The 25,409-nt window shown below is 33.6% G+C and overlaps 1 long non-coding RNA gene and 1 other non-coding gene across 7 annotated transcripts; both read left to right on the top strand.

Annotated features, from left to right (window-relative positions):
- The first annotated feature begins 5 nt into the window (after positions 1 to 5).
- On the top strand, positions 6 to 2,501 carry LOC105788352 (uncharacterized). Of its 6 annotated transcripts, none has more exons than XR_001131973.2 (5): positions 6 to 76; positions 399 to 577; positions 1,428 to 1,533; positions 1,984 to 2,100; positions 2,173 to 2,501. It is a non-coding gene; the product is annotated as an uncharacterized LOC105788352 (long non-coding RNA). The 6 variants fall into 6 exon arrangements; XR_001131974.2 differs by having other exon boundaries at positions 421 to 577; XR_008192807.1 differs by having other exon boundaries at positions 9 to 577.
- Positions 2,502 to 19,486: 16,985 nt separating this feature from the next.
- On the top strand, positions 19,487 to 19,593 carry LOC128039499 (small nucleolar RNA R71). The gene has a single exon (XR_008194001.1). It is a non-coding gene; the product is annotated as a small nucleolar RNA R71 (small nucleolar RNA).
- Positions 19,594 to 25,409: the final 5,816 nt, after the last annotated feature.

The following is a 25,409-nucleotide window of genomic DNA, read 5'->3' on the forward strand; positions in this document are numbered from 1 at the left end:
GCTGCAGGCTGAAGTGCAGAAAATGAGGGTTGAAATGGCTGCCATGAAGAGGGACGCTGAGCATTATTCACGCCAGGTAACTGTTAAAATTGATTCACCTTTTAATTAGAAGTGTGGTTGTCAATTGTATTGATGATGTATAAACTGAAAGCGCTTATTATAGTGACTGTTGAACTTTGTGAAGCCTTAAATTTCATTGCTTATTTGATTTATGTAGTTGTATATCAACTATCAAGTTATATGGCACTGATTTACTGTTGTTGATGTCTTATTTCTTAAATTTTCCATCTCATCTGAAACTGTGATGAAATTCAGTTCATCAGTTGCTTTCCGTATGCTAGTTTATAAAGTATATTTCAAACCAGGCATTATTTTATTTTCTAACCCTCATTTTTTAGCATACTTTTCTTAACATGGAAGAATAAGCTATGATTTTGACCTTGATGTTGATGGAAGTCGCATTATTTAACACCAAAACCCATATTTTACGGGTTTTTCAAAGAAGAAAAATGCTGAGAATAGATGGTCTCTGCAAAAAGATGGGCTACAAGGACGCCAAGTTACTGATGCTTTACGGGTATTAGATTTATCCTTTTTCATTTGTTTCTTGTGTGTTCCTAGCTTTCACTGTAAAATGGGATAGCTAAATTATATGGAATCTGCATGCTCCAAATTCCTGAAAAAAGGTTGAGAACATGGCAAGTAAATTTTTAGAGAAAGTTCTATGAAGTTTTTTATGGATTCTGTGGCGCAGACCCATATTTTTTATTTTGGCATATCATGTAATTGTTGTACAAGTAAAAAGTAGACTGAAGCAGTTTACTATGAAGTTTTAGAGAAAGGTCTATGAAGTTTTAAAAATATATATACATTTGTTTCAATTTATTCTGTTGAGTTTACTTGAAAATTTGTGGAATTATGTATTACTTGCTTTATTTTTTTAATAGCTTATACTGTTAGTGAATTAGATAGATTTACTCCTTGTTATACCTATATCTAAGTTGAAATTATATATGTGCCTTTGCATTCCAAATATGAAAAATTGGAAATTAGGCATAGCCTATTGAAATTGGTGTTTTGATATGAATGTGTTATGCTTCTTTTTGTGCAAATCTGCATCGTACCATGGTAGGATATTCAACATTTGAGTTTGTGTTGAACAAATATGCAATAGAAGTGCTTTGTAGGATTATCAAAGGAATTCTCACCAATAAGGTTTGTTTTACATGATTTTTTTATGTGCAATTGTTTTTACTATCAAATTCTTGCTCATATTTTAGTTTAATAGATTTTCATTTTTGAGATGGTTATAATGGGGGTTTTATTCTACCAATCAGTTGGTGGGTCTTTTTTTTTGTCCTTTTTCATTTTCTACTTTTTTTTCTGGTTTTGTAATGGTGAATGCAGTATGGTTGATGGTTTTGCAGGGGAAGAAGTTCTATTAATAGGTATTTACAATGGAAGAGTGGTAAGGTTTGGAGCAAGTGATTTTCAGCTGGGGATGATTCTTGTAATTCTTGTTCTGAATTGGAGGTAATTTGCAATAGCTAATTTTATTATGTTCCTTAAAATTTCCAGAATCCAAATTATTATGAGGGGAAATTGTTAATTTTACTAAGAGAGCAAGGGTTTTTATTATGAATTTATGATATATTTGTTTAGGTTTGTTGAAAAGAGTTTTAGATTCTGAAATCATGTTGTTATACCAGGATGGCAAGTCCCATGAAAAGAGTTTTAGATTCTGAAATCATGTTGTTATACCAGGAAAAAAGCATCGGCATAACAATATACTTTTAAGGGGAGACATATGAAAACATGAAACAATTGTTTACTCGTTGAGAATTAACGGTTTGCTAATGAATGACATGCCGTTATCATGATATACATGTTTTGATTTTCTTTTTTTTCTTACCGGTAACAGCCAGCTTTGTGCAGGATTTATATCTCATTCTCATGCAACATGCTACCACTTGGGTGATACAGGTTAAAAAGTTGCAGCAGCAGTTGCAGAAAGAGACCGATTTGCACTTAGCTCTAGCAAGTGCTATTGAACATTGTGGTTCACCTTCTTCTAGTTCTCCAGGCAAGCTTCCAAATAAGGTCAGTCTCTTTCTATGGGATTTCTGTTCTTTTTTTATGTTCTTTTCTCAATTTCTGAAACTTGGATTTCAGGCCTAGGAGCTTTTAGATAGCATAGTTGTTCTCGAGATTACCGTAGCAAAGTTACAGCAAGCATTACACCAGGGACCGTGTTAATTTTGTTGGCTGGAAGGTTTATGGGGAAGAGAGTTGTTTTCTTGAAGCAACTTACGTCTGGGCTCCTTTTGGTCACCGGTGGGCATTACATATTTTACTGCTATCCTTGTTTCGTCATTCATTTGCTTACTTCTTGAAAATATTGGATGTATGATATATGTTATTCAATTGCGAGCTGGATATATGAACATGTTTGTTAAAACCCTTGTTATTGATTTCTGCAGTATTACTTCCATAGTTTCTCACTTGGATTATTTTCTAGAAGCATTATGCTACTTTTATCTTATAGATAAGATTTGATGGTAGCAAAACAATTTAACATTTAATATGCCCGAGATTGAGTGACGCTATCTTGAAATTCAATGCTTCAGAAAAGGATAAACGTGGTGAAAAATATCGATTCACTATAAAATTGATTTGATTAAAAGTATATTAATTTAAATAATATTTTTTATTTATCCTTAAAAGTATATTTAAAGTTTAAATTAAAAAAATAAAACATAATATAATATTTATCATAAAAAAATATTATTTGATTAAAATAAATTTTTTTAAATGTTATGTTTTTAGTTGCGTTTTTGGAAGAAGCGTCGCTAAATGTTTGTTCTATAGCGGCGTTTGTGGTAAAAGCGCCGCTAAAGGTCTTCAACTATAGCGGCGTTTGTGGAAAAAGCGTCGCTAAAGATCCTAATTTTTCACTTTACTATAAACTTTTTTTATCCTTTTTTGTATATAATGTACATTGCTTCGTTATGATTTTTGATCTAATTTTTCAAGACATTAAAAAAGAAATGCCACTTACTGATTTTTATATTTTCATAAAAAAAATTCTTGAATTATTTTTTAGCTTAAAAATATATTTATTAAAATTACATTTAACTAAAAATTAAAAATTGTATTTTTTTTTAATTCTTTCTCTTTTTTCATGTTTTCTTTCTCCTTTTTCCTCTTTCCCAATTTTCCTTCGTACCCATAAAAAAAAAAAAAAACCATTGCTGAAGTCTTCATTTCCATCATAACTATCATTAGAATACACCCAAAAAAAAAAAGAAAAAAAAAGAAAAGGAAAGACAACAAAAAGCAAACAGCACAGTATCAATTCTGCCTAAAGCAAGAACTGAAGTCTTCCGAGTATTATTTGATTGATCTAAACACTGAAAGAGAAACTGAGAAAAACCCATACCGAAAATTGAACACAACAGAAAACACTTAGATTTTATGTTGAAGTTTCAAGATTGCTTTGGAAAAATTCAAATTTTCCTTTGAAAAAAGAAATGATGGAAACGAAAAGAAAAAATTAAAACAAAATAATGATGAAATTTGGATTCAAACAGCCACGTGAGAGGTGATTAACGGTAAACGCCAATATCTAGAATTTTTTGAGTTGATTCGAAACTTTAAAGGGAGAATAATTTGAGTTTTAATTTAATTAAAGAAAATTTTATAGAAAATCATAAATAAAATAAAATCATGTGAATTAATAGGAGATTTTTTTTCTCAGTCATTTATAAATTTGTAGAGGGTTCTTAACATCACTTTAATCTTTGGGGAAGAAGAAGATTGAGGGAAGAAAAGAAGACAGAATCTAGAAAGTAAGAGTTTGAAACCTAAAATTATAAAATTAAAAAGAAATTTTCATCTTGAAATCTAAACAAATAATCTCATCAATCTTGAAACTCAAAATTATACAATCATATTTTATTTTGGGTTAAAATTATTTAATCATTTACCATATATAGAGATAGGAGAGAATTTATATCATTTTTCTTATTCTTTTTCTATGTTTATTGATAACTTAGTTTTAGATTAGATATGTTTATGTAATGTTTATATATATATATTTTTTATTTTTATAAATTTTCAAATTTATATATTTTATAAAAAATGATATATTTTTATTAAAAATATTACATGATGCTATTTTATTAGCTACAACAAGTAAAATAAGGTTTATAGGCCGATTTTTTTAATTATGGTTTTAGGTCGGTTTTAAAATTAATTATGGATTAGGTTGATTTAATTGGAAAGCGCGTTGGACGTGCTCAGTTAATGGTAAGATTCTAACGACTTTTTAAACGTTGCTGCCAACGGTAAAAAAAATTAAATACCCAACGGTAACTTTTTTTTACCCTATAAATACCCTTCAAATTTCATTTTTTTCATTCGCATTCTTCTCTCAACTCTCTCAATTCTCTCAAACTCTCTCAAGCCTCTCAACTCTCGTTTTAATATTTTTTTGATATTTTTATTTAAAATTATTATTTTTAATTATCTCATTTTTATTCGTTTAAATCGACTTCTCACAAATGGCTACCTCCTTAATCCACTTTAATGACAAGCATATTTATGTCGCCCAATTAGTAATGGTAAGAGCAAAATTTAAATTTCGTTAATATCAATAATGTTAAATTTAATTTTTTATAATTATAAATTTTTTTATTGTGTCAATAGGCGGATGATCGTGTTCTAGAGGGCTTTATCCATAATATGGGAAATCCTATGATCCTTGAAATTCGTGGCCACTTGCAAGCAATTGGATTCTTACATGTATCTTGTATGTCCAAGGGCTGCAAACTCGATTTGTAACTAATCAGCACATTGGTGGAAAGATGGAGGCTCGAAACACATACTTTCCACCTTCCATACGACAAGTGTACAATCACACTCAAAGACGTAACACTATAACTTGGTTTGACAGTGGATGTGTCAGTCATCACGGGATCTGTGATCATTCCGGGCAAAGTGACCATCTGCCAATAAATGAACTGGTTGAAGGATAATTTCAACGAGCTCCCTGAAGACCGAATGGAGGAGGTCATACAATAATACGCCCGAGCATACATCATGAGGTTGATCGAGCACATTTTAATGCCCAACAAATCTCAAAATTTGGTCACGTAAGGTGGCTACTACATCTAGTAGACTTCAATGAGTGTGGGAAACTAAGTTGGGGATCTGTCGTATTGTCCACGTTATACCAGGAGATGTGTCAGGCCATGCTACCGAGTGCGGCATCGATCGGTGGTTGTCTACTCCTACTGCAGACATGGGCTTGATGGTGACTATCGTTTCTACATCCTATGGTGACCAACCCATATATGTTCCTGTTGGTGACGAGGTAAACATCATTTATTAACAAATGCATAGTTTGTACAATAATTTTTATTAATATACATTTTGACTAACATATCACATATATAGGTAGATCCATGGGTCGAGCTACATGATATTGGTCGAGGATCTAGAAGATATTAAGTTGTTGTTAGATCAACTCTCGAAAGCTGAGGTTAGTTACCTATTCTTTCGAACCTATATTAATTACGTAATGATTCGTAAAAAATCACAAATAACGATATTTACAATTTTTCCTTTCAGTTTGAATGGATGTCTTACGCTGATATTGATGTCATATCATGCATCTAGCCGGAAGTGTTGGGCAATCAACAAATGTGGGACGCGAAGGTACCATTGGTAGTGTACACAACGGTGAAAATGCATGAAATAAGACCGAGTGTTGCGACAGTTCGGGGTGGAGGCAACAAATTCTGCCGCCACCGCAAGACCTAAAGGAGCTGTACAAAGTGGACATCCAGAGGAAGGACAACATCGACTGGCCAGTGTGGCACGAAGAGCACATCGAGGCGTATGATTGTAGGATGTTGATGATTATCATCGAAGGAGAGGAGTCGATAAATTTAGGTGAAAAGGTCACGTTGATCACCCCAGTATACTAGAAGGGGACACAGTCGCACGACAGGTTCATCATCCGCTCTGGCAGAAGATGTGTTGCCTATAGCTACATAATATCCGGGTCACTTCGATCTAGGTATTCCCATTAAATTAAGTAACCCTGTGTTTTATTCACAAGCACCACCGCACTATGGACCACCGCCACATGTGGTCGGTTCTTCTATTCCAGTAGGTACATATTTCGCTCCACTGACGTACCCCATATACTACATCCCTGCGCAGATGTTAATGCCGAACCCTGTGTCAAGATAGACGCTGACGTACCCACCGCCACCGATGCAAGTGACCATGCAGCAGTCGATGCCTAGTACTTTTCTTACATACCCAAGATTTGAGGTTCCTTATGGTTTCATGCCTATAGTGACCCAAACACCACGTGCATCACTATTTTACGGAGGTGGCTCATCGTTGCAACCGGTGGACGAGGGAATGGCAGATACACCATTGATTGTATTTTTTTCTTTTAAGTTTTTAATGTAAATATGGATATGTCATAAATAAAAAGAACCGAGGTTATTCATTCAAACAAACCATTTGTCATTATTACTATCTATGTTTTATCGATAAATAACAAATGTCAAAATTTGTTATCGACATATTATTTTGAATATAATTTTTTGGATTTACCTTGTTATTTAAATAAAAAGAGAAGAAAGATGAACACGAAAATGTAGAATAAAAAATATTTGCTCTCCGTACATCCGAGAGTCATAACATTTTATAACTAAATAAATTGTATATCCTTAAAACCAATTGCAATACAGAACATCGATCTTTATAGTTTATATTGAATACAACAAATACTATTAGTATGGAACACGCATTTATGAAAATAAAATTTGGTTATAAAAAAAACACTAATGAATATGAAATTTGGTTGAAAGCAATGTTATCAACGCTGGAGCCCCACGATTTTCCTGTACAGATAACATGTTGTTCGTATGCCCTAGGTTTCTACAATACCCGCATAATTTTTGTTGATCATGCCTCTCCTGAGTGTCCATATTATTATTTATCCGGGTGGAATTCAGGTGACCTTTCTGGACGCGACGCAAGTCTTTGTTGGCACTAGCTTGAACAGTGCACTGGACATAAGCGACCACATACTCTCATCCGGGACAGGTGGGAATTCAGGACTCCACATGTTACGAATGCGTTGTAGTCGGTAGACGTCATTGATGTAAGGCGCGTACTCAATACGTATGTTCCTACATGTGACAATTGCATGTATGCATGGAAACCAAAGTGCTTGGAATCTCCCACAATAGCAGGTCCCTTCCTTTAGGTTCACATGATAGGATGCAGCTGACATTTCTTAGTCGGGCCTAGCATGCTTAGTGACTCGAAAATCGAGGTTCTAACGTGAGTGGCACACTACATATGTTCGCTCTCAATGTACTTCACCGAATCTCTTGCATCACATCATCGTAGAATGTATGTCTACTATTTGTCCAACATATGCCGACTCCCTCTTAGGAAACAAGGCGACCAGTCAAAAGTATGTCATGATAGAAAACATGTTGGACAAGCTCGTAACCTCTCGATAAATAGGTATCGGTTAGTGCAATGAAATAACCCCATAATTGAAAATTCAATGTGTAGTGAATACATAGTTAGAACTACAAACTCATGTCGATGACTAGATCTCGCTCAGTCGCCGAAAGATATTTTTGGTAATAGTTCGATCCCACATGTCGTATGTAGTACCAATGATGAGTGCGATCTCATAAGGATCCGTGACGATCAATTGCTAAGAGTATTTCGGGTCCCTTGTCCGATATGACATATATGTCGAGCTACTGGCAAATGAGTCGGCACAACTAACTTAGGAAGAAATCTCAGTCCTTTTTCGTTTCTCCGGGAGTTATTGTGAATGCTATAGGCAGAATCTTTCGATTATCATCATGAGCAACGACAAGCAACAGACACTGCTGATACCTTCCATATAGCCAGGTGCTGTCAATTTGGACTATAGGCTCACAATGCTAAAATGTCTCTTTACATTGCTCAAAGGTCCAAAAGAACTGGTGGAATACTCTTTTCTTAGGGGCCATCTGATTGTCGCAGTACCGTAGGTACATTTTGAGATCATTACGAAATTTTGTATGTATCGGTCCAATACTTGACACCATTGCCATATATAGTTATACGAACCTTCCCACCCGCAACCTTCTATTTTGCAACCCATACTTTTTAGAACAGTGGAGTGTGCTGGTACTAGCTATGCATATTCGCAATCAACAACAGTATTTTAATTTGAGAACTGGCCTTCACCATCTGTAGAATAATGTCAGCGATGAGTGAGCATCATTTCCACGAGGATTAAGTTCAGGCAAAAAATTGGTCAAGTTATTGTAATATGGTTAATGTTATGGCAAGACTGACGAATAAAATGTTATGGTAAACTTAGGTAAGTATGCAGTGATAATTCAAAGCAATAATGATGTATGCAATAGATGGAATTAGATGAATAACTGGAAATGCTATGACAAAAGTGAGAGTAGAAATGTAATGGCAATAACGAGAGTCATTATTTGAATAGAATATAAAAAAGAAATAAACAACTAAATATGTTGTGGCAAAGTTACTACGACAAAGAATAAGGATAAAGTGATGTTGATACAGAAGGTTGGGATTAGCCAAAATCAACCCTTACTATTAATAATGCCTTGGAAAAATGGTATCTACTTTATTGCACAGAAGATTTCTCAAATGGCCTACCTCTAATGAAAGCAAAACTGCAAGTTACCTTGGCAAAATGGTAACTACTTTATTGCACAAAAGAGTTCTAAAATGGCCTACCTTTCATGAGAGCAAAACCGCAAGTTACATTGTCTGTTTCTATAGGCTTTTTAGATATCTTGCATGGGTTCCTTCTATATGATCATGACTTTATGTTTAGAGTTGACTCCAAGTGTCTATTGAATACTTGTTCATTTCATTTAATTTTAATCCAACCAATCCAACCCTTTCGGAATTAGAATCAGCTTATAAATATGCGAACGGTCTTCTATGTCTAGAGATCAATTGCATTTTAATTAAGAAATAAAACAATAAAATGAAACAGTAAAGTAAATTAGATATATACTGCATCCATAAAAATAGTTTACAGTTTCATCAAAAGCAATCTTATCTCTATGAGATTTAGCTCATGAGTTGGGAAAATAAAATTCCAAACCAAAATATTATCCGACATTGTGTTCAACTACTTCAAATCAATGTTTTGAAGGAACACTAATAGAAATAACATAATAAATTTGGGAAATAGCTTTTGCTTACTCAGTCCACACTTCGGTAGCACAGCGTCATGTAATGGCTAAGAAGGACTGCCTTCGACTTTCTTTTCTTTGCGCAGTTGAACCCGTATCACGCCTAAAGATCTCTCCCACTTTTTTTGTTTGCCCTTTGTGAGATTCCCTTTATCGGCTTTTATAGATAGGCTAGGCTAGGGTCAGCTAACAACTCGTGATTATCTTCTCCGCTTTCAGGGGGATTTATCTGGTACAAGTTTGAATTTGAGCTAGGACTCTTGCGCTCAAAATGTTGACTTGGTCTTCCCCGTATTGTCACAAGCATACATGCTGGCAAACTGTCTACACTTTACCCTAAAAAAACTTTACTCCTTTATTTCCTCGTTCCAAAAATTGTTCCCTCCACACGAATACACAAAAAACTCCACCGCAAGCGATTAAAAACACCTAATTCTGACACAGTCCAAGTCCTAATGCAATAATAAAAATGCTAACTAAAATGTCCTAAAATATAGAAAAATGTATTTAAGTACAAGCAATTAACTAGGTCTAAAGGCATGAAATATAACTCTGTTCAAGAGTTATTAGTATTTCATTCCAACTTTCAATATTCGTACATCACGAACTGTGTTTGCATGACCAAGTGTTTTATATGGAAGTTGAGAAAAATCTAAACCACTATTTGCCAATAGGTCGATATTCTTCATGTGGGGCAGAGGTTCATATGCCTTAAATTATGAATTCGAGTTTGAAGCATTTTCTGGGGCATTATCATCAGACTCGTAAGGTTCCGACTCTGTTTTAACTGGATCTGATTCAAAAAATAGTGCCACTTTTGAACCATCAGGACTGGGATGTCGAATTGGCTCAGGTTTTGACTCCTCCCCCTCGTTTGCATCTGCAGCCCTTCTTCCTCACCTGCATCTCCTTCCTCGTCCACGCTTTCGTTGTCACCTTTGAGCATGATGTTGGATATACACTCATTGGCCCCCATCGAAAGGAGTAGGTCATTGGTTCTCCTCTAAACTATGTGTCTACCAGAATAATCTTCGGGTTGATGACCGGTGTATGTCGATGATCCCCTGGTATAACTGCTCCCTCCCCATAACATCGACCTAGTGTCGAATTTGAAATCGAATGTACTGATTGAATACCGAGCCTGAGTGTCTAGATTTAGGTTATGTTGATACCCGGACTGGTATTGATCCCTGAAGTTTAGATCGATGTCGGAGACCGATTAGTGTCTGCCCATAGATGTCCCGAGAACATTGTAGTAGCCACATCGAAGGAGGCCAGGAAACCCACCACACAACTATGTAGTAGGACTTTCTACTTGAACTTTGGTACCCATATTCGTCGCGACGGAGGTCGAAGATGTGCTAGATCCATCAACATCGATGAACTCGACATATAACTCAATAACAACATTTTCGCTAGAGATGTGCAATGATATGACCGTCTCGAGCTACGTCTCACTAATCACATCGAATAGCTTATACTTATAAGGGTCAACAAATGCAAGAAAATCTGCATTGCAACCTTCTAATTCTTTCCCGGCTCGATCCCCTGACTTTCCTCCTTATTCTAGTCAGTAGCTCACACATTTGAATGGTACTATTGAATTGTAATTCCACGGACTTCGCTCCTACAAACACCACCTAGAACACTGTATTAAAGATTTGATCGTCATAGTATATAACGAATTTCGCTCGTCGACTCATTTCAATATCGGTCATAGTTTGGATGAATAAATATAAAAAAATAAGTAAAGAGTTGTTCAAATGAGTACACACAACTTTCACTCGCGATGTAAGGTTCTTTTGTTTGATATTAACTTGGTTTGTGTCTATGTTATGAAAATTACACCCCTTTTATAAGAAAATTATGGAGGGAAAAAGAGAATACCTACTATGAATTTTGTTTACGAATGCACACATTTGTTGCATATTGTATGGTGCAAATAATTTTTATCATGCATTCAGAGCTCATATAACTTTATCGAGATTTTATGCTTCATAACGTGCACAACAGTCATTTGAAAAGATACTTTCTGCCCACGGATAGCAAATATGTTAGAGCTAGCTCACCCAGCTGGAAGGCTTTCTTACTGACATGGCAGGAAAGCCCCCTAGCTTAGCAAGCTTTCTCTAACATATTTATTATTCGAAGCCTAACGCTTCGAATAATTCGAATGATTTAAACACTTCAACACGTTTAGAATATGTTCCAACGCGCTTTCAAGGTTTTCCTTTGCAAATAGACTCTTCCATACGGCTATAAAAAAAACTCCCACATACCAAGCTTCATCATTCGTCACTCATATAATTTATCTTCAATCTTTCTATTTCTCCACTATAAACCATTTCCCGGTCTTAAAAATTTCGGGCCTTAAAAATATTTAGTTTACGTTCAAAGTATTCTTGAGTCGTTGGTGATGCAATATTGCTCCAAGCCGTACATATTTCATATATCATGCTGAGATGGGATCATTGCCTTTGAAGCCTATCTTGGGGAAGTCGGTTATAGGGTGATTTTTCTTTGTATGATCAATGGGAAAAGTGGACATAGAGGTCTCAATCGATGGTTTTTATGCGGTAATATATCCATTTGATGGTCGTTACGAGGCCACAAGCTCAATGTTTTTGAATACCTGAAACTGATGCCCTATAGATACCATAAAAAGTTTGAGGGCATATTCATATTGAAAAACTCTGGGGCTTCTAGCTATAATCAATGTGATTTTTTTATCCATTTCCAGGCAATTGGTACTTTAACATTCATTCTTATTTGAAGGTCAGCACCTTCCTGGACACAAGAGGACTCTTAGGGGGGAGCGACTATTACAGTGCAGTAAAGGTGATGCTCCTTCTAGAGTAAAAACTGTTGTCGATATTACACAACCCATTAATAATTGCAATTGCTGCCGCACCGACTTGAAATTGACCTCTACTGTGCTGGAACATTTTCTCTCCTCTTAAGAGCCCTCTTGTGTCCACCTCGGTGTTAGCCTTGGACGAGAATGAAAGGATAGAGATACCGGCTACTTGGAAATAAAGAAAAAAATAACGTTGATTACACCGGAAGTCCCCAGAGTTTTTTTGTATGATTATAGCCTAAGAGCTTGTTTGGTTTGGTGTATTGGCTAAGCCAATACACCCCTAATCGGTGGGCCGCACGTAATACCTATCTAAGACGCCGTTTGGTTGAGCGTATTGCTAATACGCGTGTATCCCCTTACTTCCCTAATCGGTGAAAAGCACCGATTTCTATTCCCCCCTTCTGCCCAGATTAGACGACGCTACCCTAAACCCTCCCTCTTTTACCCCTAATCGATCCCCTCTGTTTCTCTTCCGTTTCCCACCTTCATCCGAATTGCTTCCTTGTTTCATTGCTTTTTCCCAGTATTATTTTCTTGCCTTTTCTGCCGATTTGCTCCCCCGATTATTTTCTTTTCTATTTCGGCCGATTTGCTCACAGTTTCTGCCGATTTGCGTCATCGGTTAGTCTATGTTTCCCGATAGATTAATATCCTTTTCTATTGTAGATGAAACCAATACTTTCGAGGTAAATATGATCTATTGTTTTTATCTAATCGGTTTCCCCTTTTGCTTTTTTCAGGTTCTTCTTCATTGTGCCCCGATTTGCTAATAGGTTAGTTTTAGCCAATTTTATTCTGTTTGTATTGCATGTGCGATTGAAATGTGTTTTCTGTTGTTGGTTAGGCTTAAGAAATGCATGCCGTTCGAAGTTGTTCTCTCTTCTCTGCTAATCTTCGATTTCTGTTTGTTCTGTTGTAATTTTCGAGTCCTTTTTTGATTTCCAAAACCGAATGAGATTTCTTCCAATGTTTGTTTGTTTAAGTGCCTGAACTGAGTAGCAAAAATAGGTAAGATCATTGAGTTCTTTTGGTCCTCTGAAAGTAGCAAAAATAGGTAAGATTTATGCAGTTCGCGTTCTTTTGTTTGTTTGTTCTGTTGTAATTTGGTCCTCTGAAAGTAGCAAAAATAGGTAAGATGAAAATGTTAGATGATAACGAATGTTCAAAACAATTTATAATGTTAAGAATATTGAATTTCATCTTTGAAAAGATCATAGAAACTAGAAGTCGTTAGATGCAATTTGTGTAGTCGGCTTTGGATATATGTGTGAAGATACTGATACTGGTACTTCAATGTCTTTCATGTATTCCATTTTTTCTAAATAGTTAATTAGGATGAACAGAAAGATGATTTTTTAAGATATTAAACATTTTGGAATTTGAGGTTCTTGTTATTGATTGAATAGGATGTTTGATATGAGTAAGAATTTCTATTTTCTTTTGTGTTTTAATCTATGAATTTGGGCAAGATATGAATTTGAGTTATATGCATATAACTAATTTGTTGTAAATTAAGAATAAAATTTGATATTTTCAGACTTTGATAAACAGAAAAGCAATGATGAGTTGGATTTTCCAATCAGTGTAATATGATTTTTTTTCTTCTAACCAAGCTATCTATATGTTTATGTTTAATTGTTGGTCCAAAGTTCTGAATTCTATAGTCAAACTTATAATGTTTCATCGAAACTTTTTAAAAAGCAATAATATTATTGCAAAATTCCCTACAACTACCTTTTATCAACTTGTTACAGTCATTAAGTTCTATTGTTGGTTTTTGAACTTATCAAAGTACATTGTGTTTGGATCATTTATTAAACATAATTATGTATTTTCTGCTAGTAATATCACAAGATAGATAATATCGAGATAGAACAGTTTTAACCTCTGAGGTGGGTTAGCTTTGATACACATGGTCAGTTACATAGATATCAAATTTATTATGATTTCAATCTTGTAGGTAAGTTAAAGTACTTGTACATTACAAATTCATGTTTGAAGAGGTTATAGGCGATAAAGATTTTGTTGGTTTGTTCGGACATTGTTTTGATAGTCTGTTGGAAAATGTTATTTTAGTTTGTTAGTGAGTAGAAGATGAAACTGTTGTGGAAGATGAAATGTTATTTTAGTCTCTTGGACCTTGTTCTTGATTTGTTAGTCAATAGAATTTGTTATTTTAGTTCTTTTGGACCTTGTCTGCTGGAAAATTTTGATTTGTTCTTGATTGGGACGAGTATAGGATTTGAAGAGCATGTGTTTTGAACATAGGCCATGATAATACAAAGGAAAAAGTCAGCCATTAAAATAAGCAAGTAATTACTTTCAGGTTCAATTAGCATTCAAAATAAGCTTTCCTCATTTGCTTTCAAAAAAATGCTGATATAATATTGCTAAAACTTGTAAAAGCAAGTAATTAATTTCATTAAAATACCTTTCCTTTTAATTACTTTTCATGCCCTTCATGATGTTTTAGGGTGAAAGTTTGTAATCTATTTACCAAAGCTAAATTATAATTATATCTTTCTTTATATGACATTTCACCGACCAAAGTAAGCTAATTTAATGTGATTAATTGCTCTCTTTTTATTATGGTTTACGTCACTATCTCTCAAACCATATTCATTTCGTTTACTTTTGTCTCTAATTTTTTTACATTGGTATTTAAATTATTTATCGATTACTATTTTTAGTCAAATAATTTAACGAGTTTAAAAATAAATACTCCATCGATTATTATTTTTATTCATATTTAACAATCTTATTTGCTTATCTAGTTTATGACTTGTATAATATTTGTCATGAGAGCAATTTTAAGTTAAAATTGTCACTTAATCCAATTTAATAAAGTAAAAGGATTAAATTTTTAAAATTATAAATAAATAAATTAAATTTTAAATGTGTAAAAAATATAGAGACGAAAGAATAATTAAACCAAAAATGGGGCTTGTGACCTAATCTATCAAAAAAATTCTTCATGCGGCAAAGGTTGTTATTATTTAAAATAGTACAGGTAATTTATTATAAATTGATGTTTAATTAAATTATAAATATTATGATACTAATAATGAGAACATTATTAATAACATAAATATAATTGTAATTATTATAATTTTTATCTTTAATATTAATAATTTGAAATTAATAATAAACATGAAACACTGTTTGTTAAGTATTAATGTTGATATAATTTTATGTGGAGAGAATTATATTTTTATATTAATTAATAAAACTATCATATATATTTAAAATATACGTAAAATTAAAAGATTATACATACACCAACAATGTTTTTAGGGTAAATAACATTAAACCAACAATTATACATACACCAACAATGTTTTTAGGGTAAATAACATTAAACCAACAAGTAATTTTAGGTCAATTATACATACACCAACAATTAATTTTAGGTCAATTATACATGCTTTATAATTTCTTTATTGTTTGGATGATTCATAAAGAAATGAAATTAAAGTTGCAACGATATCATTTAGTATCAACTATTTTGCTTCGTGTGTTCTAAATTTGTATTGTTTATTTTATTTGATAATGTGTAATTGCAACTTCAATTCATTGATAGTGTGTTATAATTTTAATATGTTGCGATAATGGCTCAAATCGCCTTTAATTGCACAAAGTGTGAGGCGTAAAAGAATTGGTCTTGCTTTGACATTATGGTTGGAAATCTGTAGAATTGCGATTTGGTTCTTGTTTAGAATGGGTACCAGCCTTAGCCTACAGACTTATCAACCAAGGATTAGGTCCTATACCTTATATTTTTATGCAAAACGGGATTATGTGAAGAGGCTTGTATATGCTAGTGACGAGACTTGTATTGAACAAGTTAGGATGAATAGAACTGCCTTTTGTAAACTATGTGAGATGTTAGAATCGATAGGGGGATTGAAGTCGTCAAGGTTCATGCTTGTTGATGAGCAAGTAGCAATGTTTTTACATATCATCTCCCATCACCTGAAAAATTGAGTTATCAAGCATCACTTTAGAAGGTCCGGGGAAACTGTAAGCAGAGCATTTCATAGTGTTTTAGATGCTGTCATACGCTTACAAGATGTCTTATTTAAAAAGCCGGAGCCAATTACAACCGACTCTTCTGACACAAGGTGGAAATGGTTTAAGGTAGTAGACTGAGTTTTATATATAGCTTGTACAACATTTAGTTAACTTAGATTTAAGTTAGTATTCTAACACAAGGTTTTATATCATGTGATATAGAATTGCTTAGGTGCTCTTGATGGAACCCACATAAAGATTAGGGTGCCAACAGCTGATAAACCTAGATATCAAACCCGAAAAGGTGACATAGCAACAAAAATGCTAGGTGTTTGTACACCTGAGATGCAATTTGTTTATGTTCTTCCTGGTTGGGAAGGTTCAGTTGCCGATGGACGGGTGCTCGAGATGCCATCAGAGAAGACATGGACTAAAAGTTCCTCATGGTACAGTGTATACTTAGAGGAATTTGAATTATTCATTAAGATCAAACTTTGTTTGTTGAATTAATCATTTTAGCCAATTTATTTTATAGGTTGTTATTATCTAGTTGATCTTGGATACACAAATTGTGAGGATTTCTGCACCATTTAGAGGACAATGATATCATCTAAACGAGTGGCGTCGGGGTTATCACCAAGTTCTCCGCAAGAGTTTTTAATATGAAACATGCCTCAAGACGTAATGTCATTGAAAGATGCTTTGGCTTATTAAAACTTAGATGGGGAATACTTAGGAGTCCATCGTTTTATCCTGTAAGGTGCACAATAGAATTATTATTGCATGTTGTTTGCTCCATAATTTTATTGAACGCATATGAGTATTGATCCCATTGAAGCGGAGGTGGAGAAGGATTACCTACTAATGTGGTGGATGACGATGAACCGAATATCACAAATATTCATCCATCGGATGCTTGGGCAACTTGGAGGATGGAACTAGCCAACCAAATGTTCGATGAATGGCAAGCATCTAGAAATTAGTTAGGTTTAGGGACAAAATCAGTTTGAATTGATTTGTTGATGTTATTTTATGTATCTACTTTGTGAAACTTTTGGTGGTCTTTATGAAACTTTATGAAACTTTGTTGAATTATAATGTAATTATCTTTTCATTAAGCATGTGTTATAAATTTAAATTTAGTATTGAACTACCGATATAATATTATAAACTGTTCACCCAACAATTAAATGATATTCAAAATAGTAAATAATGTTAATTTGTTTTTTTTAAGAACAATATGTCAGGTGTTCCACCAACGGGTGCTTCTTCTCAAGCTTCTCGAGGAAGCAAAAGAAAATGGGTTCCAGAGGAGGATGCAGCCTTGGTTTCTTGCATGGTGGATTTGCACAATGTAGGAACATTTAATGCTGATACGGGTTCAAAGTCGGTTATTTGAACGAGCTAGAAAATGCTAGAAAAGGCTTTACCAAGAGCAATGTTGAAGGCGAAACCAAATATTGAATCTCGGATTAGGTGCCTAAAAGGAATGGTCATCGTCACGACATGCTTAATGGCCAAAACAATGATGGTTTTGGTTGGGACGAGCATAAGTACTCGTTGTTCTTGAAGATGCGATTTGGGAATCCTATGTAAAGGTAAAATGTATTTCAAGTATTTATTTGTTTTTACAAAACTTATAACTAATATGATTTCCTCGTTTTTTTTAGAGTCACAAAGAAGCCTCTCAGTTCAGACATCGTTCTTTCCCTTATTACAACTTGACTTCTTGCGATATACGCAAGAGATCGGGCGACTGGGAAAGACGCTCAAACAATTCTTGATGTTCTTGAAGAAATACATCTTGAGGATGAACGTACTACTGAGATATGAATGAAGAGAGAAACACATTCTATGATTGCGGTCGACGTCTCTTTAGATGACATGGATGTTTCGCATGCAGATCCACGAGGAGATAGAGACCAAGGGGTTCCTCATCTTCAAACAAGAGAAAGAAGAAATCGATGCTCGTGATAATGTGTATTCTTCATTTGAGGAGGCGCCACTTTGTTGGGGAAAAAATCCAGCCGTTGGCGATCAAATCGAGAGGACTATGGCCTCCAGGTGGTAGTTCAGCGAAGTCGAGGAAAAGATGGAAGAGAAAGCTTCAAATTTATATTCACCTTATGGTCAATTGAAGGTTTAACCGACGATCAGCGGTATGATACTTTGAGTAAAATTCCCGATCATCCAACTCAAATGATCGTTTTCTTTAGTTTACCTTCTGTTGCCCGATTTCAATGGGTCAGAAGATTTCTTTCTCACCATTAAATATCAATGTTCAAACTTTTTGATGTTGTAAAACTATATAACATATGGATTATGATGTACAATTTCATTTTCATCTAACATTTTCTTAATATAAGTTAATTATGTTTATGCAGAATATAATTCTCAAGTTATATATTGATTTTAGTAAATTCATATAAGAACATTTTATTATTAAGAATTTTATGAAATTATATATCATTGTTAAATTATATTTAATATTAATTATTTTAAATTGTATAAATTCATATAAGAAAATTTATTATCAAGATTTTTATGAAATTTAATATTAATTATTAAATTATATGTAATAATTATTATTTTAAATTATACAAATTCATAAAATATAATTTATTAGTTATAATTATTTTAAATTTTATTAAATCATATATTTTAAATAAAATATATTTAATATTAATTATTTCAAATTTTCATTTATAGTATCATATATTATGATTTGAGTAAATTCATATAAGAATATTAATTATTAAGAATTTTATTAAATTATATATTTTAATTATAATATATTTAATAATAATTATGTTAATTTATATTTTACAGTATCATATATTATGATTTGAGTAAATTCATATAAGAATATTAATTATTAAGAATTTTATTAAATTATATATTTTAATTATAATATATTTAATAATAATTATGTTTAAATATGATTAAATTATTTATTATTGATATTAATAATTAATTACCAAAACAAATTTCGCTAATTATTAAGAATTTTATGAAATTATATATTTTAATTAAAATGGGTTTAATAATAATTATGTTTAAATATGATTAAAATATTTATTATTGATAATAATAACCTTATTAAAATTTAAATAACAATAACAATAATCATTTACCAAAACAAATTTATGCTAAGGGTATTCTAGTCATTTTAGTTTTTTCCATTATGCTATTACACATCTATTCCATTCAACCAAACACAAGATTACTATTACGCCTCTATTCCATTACATTCAACCAAACAGTTGATTTGCTATTACGCCTCTAATCCAATACACCTCTAATCCAATACAGCGAACCAAACGCACTCTAAATCTTATGTATGTTATATATAGGACATTTCTAAATTAACTTCTTAAATCGTTCTCAAGCTTCATATAGCATTTTATCCTCTAATTACCAAAAAGATGTGATGTCATTTCTTAACTTGGCATTCATAGTAGACGAGTTATATTGTAACAAGAATCTCTAGCAAAGATCATTATGTGATGCCATTGTTCTCGATGGTAAAGCATTTAGCCATGCTCCCGTACAATCTCTTAAAGAATATGGGAATAGCTTAAGTCTCAAGGCATCTTCAGGAATACCCTGTTGTTTGAATGAGTCGTATATTTCTAGAAAGAGTCTTAAATGTAATCGTGGGTCTTTAATGGGGAGTCCACTGAATTGTCTTACGATTTGTAACATTTGGAACATTACTGGTTTCAACTTGATTTGCTGAGCTGTATATTTGGTCTAACTATCTTTGGATTCAGATCATCCAGCATTAGGACGACATGCTCTCTAAATGGCCTATCTCAATCATCCACCACACGTCCAATGGGTGGATTTTCATTGCGATCATTTGGATTACCATTAAGATCATTCGTGTTTCCAGCCATTTTTCTCAATTCTTTTCCCTTTCTCTGCAAGGTTTTGTCAATCTCTGGATCAAAAAGGTATTTTGTGTTAGCAGGAATGCCTCTTCTCATGTACTGATGGAAAAATTATAAAAAGTAAATACACTAAGTTAAATAAAACTACTAAGTAAAATAACCAAACAAATTTCACAAAATTGTCGGTCCTGGCAACGGTGTTAAAAACTTGTCACGTGTAAAATGATGTGTGATTTTGTGCAAGTATACACGTTGGTCAAAGTAATAAAGTGATGAGTGAGTATCGTTCCCATGAGGATCAGATTGAGGCACAAAATTGGTCAAGTTTTTGTAATATGGTTAATGTTATGGCAAGACAAACGAATAAGATGCTATGGTAAACTAAGGTAAGTATGCAGTGATAATTAAAAGGAATGCTGATGTAGGTGATAGATGAAATTGATGAATAATTAGCTTTTATAGATAGATTAGGATAGGGTCGGATAACATCTCATGATTATCTTCTCTTCCGTTAGGGGGATTTATCTAGTATAAGTTTGAATTTGAGTTGGGACTATTGCGCAAAAAATGCTGACTTGGTCTTCCTCGCATTGCCACGGGCATCCATGCTGGCAAACTGTCTACACTTTGCCTTGAAAAAACTTTACTCCTTTATTTTCTCGTTCCAAAACCTATTCCTTCCATACCAACACACAAAAAACTCCATCGCAAGCGATTAAAAGCAACTAATTACAACACAGTCCAAGTCCTAATGCAATAATAAAAATGCTAACTAGAATGTCCTAAAATGTAGCAAAATGTACTTAAGTACAAGAAATTAGCTAGGTCTAAAGGCATGAAATATAACTCTTTTGAAGAGTTATCACTCCCCAAACCTGAGTTATTGCTTGTCCTCAAGCAAAATACACCTAAATGCATGAATGCACCCATTTTGTCTTGGCAAGAAAAAAATTTCTTGTATTGCCTAGCTATTTGAAAAACAATTTATACCTCTATTCTCAATAATATTCTCTTTTCCTAAAACTGATTCGAATGTCAATTTTTTGTTCAGCAAAGGAAGTGTAAAAATTTCTCCCTAAAAATAAAATTTCTTAAGTACCCATGCATTCTTTCTTTCATCCTGTAGGAAATATCTTTTTATTCACTTAGTTCATTCGTTACCTAAAAAAAATTCACTTGCTTTAAGCCCATATCAAAATATATTATTCACATTTTCATATATTTAATTCTCTTTTTTTTCTTTTCTTTCATTTTTTTTCCTTTTTTTAATGGAAACCATATTAGGGGATTTAGTCATGTAACAAAAATGTTTTTGACTTGACTATCACGATGGAGCATACACCAAATTGCTGAGTACCTCATCATGTCACAATTTAAACCAAAAGTCACTTATGAAGCCAAGGCCTTTAACTAAAAAGATGGATGGAGCATACAACTACCTTTTTAGTTACTCAGTCATTTGCTATAGCGAAATGCCCCTAAAATTATATCACACACTCTTACTTAGACCCTCCTTTCTAATCAACAGCATGATGAAGCAAACAAAGTGTTGCTGGCCTACTTAACAAATCTAAGCATTGGAGTGCATACTTATTTAAACAAAATGCCGTAGGAATTTAATTAATGTTTGGTTTCAAAAATCCTTAAGGGCATTAAAAGATACTTACTATATTTCGAAAACCCAAAAAAAAAAAGTATGGGACACCCATTTTTAAAAATCAATTTCCAAGCAACTTAGTCTAAGCTAACTTCACCCAATCCATTATTACCTATTTTAGGTATATCGAAAACAAAATTAAGCTCATCATCGAACATCATAAAGAAAAATTGTACTTCTTATAGATAAAGTAGTATTTCAATAGTTATTATGCCATGGCAAAATATCTCATATACCAAAATGAACATACTAAATACAAAATGCAACCTGGATGTACAATATACCCCCGAATCTAAGGGATGCATTGTCCTCGATGCATATAAAATCATGCACAGTATATAAAAAGTAAGAATATGCACGCAAATGATAAAAAAATTATGCAATACATGACAGAAAAACAAAAACAAATACGAAAATAAAAACATAACTTTCTTGGACTAGAACGTTGGTACTTCATTCAAATTTTTTGTGGACTTGCAAGCACTGACTTTGTATTGCATCTTTCTTTTCCATAAGTCAACTTCCTCACCTTCTTTATCGGTCTTCGTTAGTTCATCGATCAGTTGATCAATTGCTTGATCTTGTGTAGTCATGGAGATGGGTGAAGATGTCGGCACAAAAGTTTTACCTTTTTCAGTGGCAGTAGCTGGTGCAGTGGTAGGGACATTTGTTTTTTCCTTTTTCTACATCCTTCTCTAGCTCGGCAAAGGTTGAATTTTCTAATTCCTCTTCAACATCTTTTCCTTTATTTGCAATGGCTCATTTAGTCATGAAGTCAGTTCTGGTAGCAGATGAAATTGGCTTTTCTCCGCACTCATTAGACAAGAGCAAAGTAACTGGGAAAGTAGGAATTCTAGATGGGTCTCGAAAAGTTTTTCTAAAGGGATCTTCTTAATGCCAAATCCCTATCTTTCACATACGACCAGTACCAAGCCTGGTGTTCATTGCTTTGTTCCAACTTTTCCATCATTTGGTATTGTTTCACCTCAAACAGACACAACCTCAATTCTAACTACTTTAGAGAAGTCAAGATTTTCTGGTCATGAGAGGCGAAAGACGTTGTGGGAACACATGTGGTAGGGGAAGCTTGACTGTGCTGGGATGTTGCAGCAAACTCAGTTCATTGTAGGTTGACAAAAATTTCCTATGTTATCCCAGCCTTATAGGGGGTAACGTCCTAAGCATCAACTAAAGGCACATTTATCGTCTTACATTAGGTAGAAATAAGGGAAGGAAAATTCAAACTCCCATCATTCTTATCAGCACACCTATAGACCTCTTGGAAGATGATATTCCCTACATTTATTTGTCTTTCTTGTAAAATAGAATGTAACAACAACATTCTTTCTTTCGAAACAGTTGTGTTATGCGTAGATGGCATAAGACAACTCCTTAAAAAGTGGTACCATACCTTCCCAATTGGTTTTAATGCAACTCTTTCAACCATGTAACACTCTTGGCTTGAAGCAATCCACTACGTTCCTTCAACGCATAAATCTTCTAATACTTTTTCCAACCCATCCGGAGTAATATTCTCGGTAAATTTAGAATTCTCATCTCTAATCTCCTCGATGTCAAACTGGGCATTAATATGGTCTCCGTCGAATGGCACAAATTTACCCCTCACATAAATGAGGAGAATATCTGGGGAATTTACATGAGTGTAAAACTCTTTTATCACTTTACCCACAACATCCCCTGGGTGTAAAAAAAATCTGCTCCAGTTGTGTTTTTTTTTTACAATCGAGGATACCGGTTCATCATACCCCATGTGGAGTTCATCTTTCAATAAAAATCCCTGTTCAAAACAAAATGGCTATTTCAGAATATTACTTGAATACCTTGTGTGGCTGCAGCAGCATTGAAGAATATCTTCGGTTGCGGGGTGCCAGTGCGCGAAGATTCTGTTGTTTTAGAATTACTCTTTACATGAGCCATAAAGAGAAAGTTAGGGAAATAGAAAAGAAAAATAATGGAGTAAACAACAAATAGCAGAGGTTGAAGATGAGAAAACCGTAAAAATGTGAACTTTGTGAGAAGTAAGAAACGTGAACAGTTTGAAGAAAATAAAAAAGGATAATGGAGACAATTTTTAGAGAATGAGAAACGTGAGGAAGAAGGGTTATGACATGAAGGAAAAGTTAAAAATGGAAAAGACATTTGGGGGAAAAAATGAAATAACTGAGCCCAACATTGTGGGTTTCATACTTTGGGTTTCCCAATATTCACTAAATGCAACTGCCTAAAAATCTTACCTTTGAAATTTTCTAATCGATCAACTCTTTTATTAACACCTCATCATTCAGTTTGTCATAGCATAACGTTTCTCTACAATGCTACCAAACTACTGCTCAGTACACACTGACAAATCTTGCTTCTTTTTCTTTTGCTCCTGTTCATAATAATAATAAAAAACAAAAATGAAATTGTATTAAAAATAAAGAAAATAAAAATAAAAATAAAAAAGGGAAATAAAACAGAAAAAACTACTTATTAACGAAAATTCAAACATCACACAGGCTAACGCTTTGCTTGTCATGCTCTATAAGAGCACCCAGTAATGCTTCAAGCGTTGTCCATTAACCTTGAATGTAGCCCATGTTCTTAGGTCTTTAACAACAATAGAACCATACAAATACACTTGAATTACTTCAAAAGGTTCTAACCATTGAGATTTTAACTTACTAGGAAATAATTTGAGCCTATAATTGAACAATAATACCTGCTGTTCAGGTTGAAATTGCCTTGGCAAAATTCTAGCATCATGTTATCGCTTGGTCTTTTCCTTATACAAACGAGCATTCTCATATGCTTGTGTTCGAAACTCTTTCTTCTCATTCAATTCTAGCAATCTCTTGCCACCAGCAGCAACCCAATCTATGTTCATCTTCTTAATTTCCCAAAATTTTTTATGCTCAAGTTCAACAGGTAAATGACATGGCTTACCGTAAACAAGTTTAAAAGGTGACAGTCCTAATGGTGTTTTAAATGCAGTTCGGTATGCCCATAGAGCTTCATCCAATCTAGTAGACCAGTCCTTTCAAGATGAATTCACCATTTTTTCCAGAATTTGTTTAATTTCTCTATTAGAGATTTTAGCTTGGTCATTCGTTTGAAGATGATATGCTGTGACAATTCTATGTTCCACCTTATACTTGCAAAAGGCATTGGCCATCAGTTTACAATCAAAATGGGATCCCTTGTCACTGATAATGGCTATCGGTGTACCAAATCATGTGAAAATGTTATTATGAAAAAATTTCAATATCGACTTAGCATAATTAGAGGCTAGGGCTACTACTTCTACCTACTTAGAAACATAGTCTATTGCCAAAAGTATGTATAGCTTGCCCACAGATCGTAGAAACGGACCCAAAAAGTCTATTCCTCATAAATAAAATAGTTCAATCTCCAATATACTTTGCAACTGCATTTCCAGTCTCCTAGACACATTTCCTGTTCTCTGAAAATGGTCACACAACCTATAAAATTTATGAGCATATTTAAATAAACTTGGCTAATAAAATCCTGACTAGAGTACCTTGACAGCTATTTTCATTCCACCAAATTGTCCTCCATATGAGGCTGAGTGACAATGTTGTAAGATACAATGCATCTCATCATTGGGGACACATCTGAATTATTTGATTTGCACAATGCTTGAATAGGAACAGTTCATCCCAATAGTACTATTTGGCTTCGTAAAGAAATTT

The sequence above is a fragment of the Gossypium raimondii genome, chromosome 2 (assembly GCF_025698545.1).
Source record: "Gossypium raimondii isolate GPD5lz chromosome 2, ASM2569854v1, whole genome shotgun sequence".
Classification (NCBI taxonomy): Eukaryota; Viridiplantae; Streptophyta; class Magnoliopsida; order Malvales; family Malvaceae; genus Gossypium; species Gossypium raimondii.